We start from the raw sequence: 977 nt of genomic DNA on the forward strand, positions 1-977 counted from the left end.
AGAAAGAAAGAAAGAAAGAAAGAAAGAAAGAAAGAAAGAAAGAAAGAAAGAAAGAAAGAAAGAAAGAAAGAAAGAAAGAAAGAAAACATCAAAATGGATCTCAGAATAGACTCTAAAACACAAGTCCAGGAAATGACAGAAAACCTGCTTAGATATTTCAATATATTTCAATACACGGATTCAGTGTGGATGTGCTCACTGAGGTATCTCCTGTGCATGTGAAAGTGGGACAGTAGATGAGAAGACCAAGGAAGGATTAATCAGGATTTTGTTCTGTTATACATGGCATAACTCTAAATTGGAACTGACTTGACAGCACCTACCAGCAACAAAAATAGCCAACGTTCTCAAGGATTTCTTAAGTTTTTTGTTGCTTACTTAACTGTCAACTTAGCTGAAATACTTGCCCAGGTCTTCTGTTCATTTTTTAATTGGATTATTTGTCTTTTTCTAGTTGAGGTGTTTTCTATAAACATTAGGAATTAGTCTCTTGTCAGATACACCTTCGCTAAAAATTTGTCTCCCCAATTTCTGGGTTGTTCTTTTTCATTTCTTCATGTATGTGTTTGTCATCTGAAGGTCTTCTCTCGTGAAGTATCTATACATATCCTGTGCCCATTTTGCTACTAGGTTGTTTACCTTTTTTCTTGTTGAGGTACTGGATATTTATTCTATAAATTTTAGATATGAGTTTCTTATTAGATATGGCATTGCCCAATATTTTTTCCCAGTATGTGTCTTTCCTTTTCACCCTGTTGAAGAAGTTTTTTGATGAGCATAGGGATTTGACTCTTAGAAGGTCCCATTCATCTATTTTGTTCTGTCCTAGTTGTAGGTTTGTGAGTGTTTTTTAATTTTTTTTTCATTGTTGAACATTTTCTTCCCAAACCTTTCTGTTTTTGCAATAAAGTTCTTATAAAGTATTTGGTCTTATGCATCTGAGTTAGTTCAGTCAGCATAGAGATACCACGGCATCC

The 977-nt window shown here is 34.2% G+C and overlaps 1 protein-coding gene across 1 annotated transcript in view; it reads left to right on the forward strand.

Moving 5' to 3' along the window:
- LOC102851130 (transmembrane protease serine 11E-like) overlaps positions 1–977 on the forward strand; it is a 107,762-nt gene that overhangs the window by 18,096 nt on the left and 88,689 nt on the right. The gene's annotated exons all lie outside the window — the stretch shown is intronic.

Source organism: Elephantulus edwardii, unplaced genomic scaffold, assembly GCF_000299155.1.
Source record: "Elephantulus edwardii isolate Elephantulus edwardi_28Jun2011 unplaced genomic scaffold, EleEdw1.0 scaffold00442, whole genome shotgun sequence".
Taxonomy (NCBI): Eukaryota; Metazoa; Chordata; class Mammalia; order Macroscelidea; family Macroscelididae; genus Elephantulus; species Elephantulus edwardii.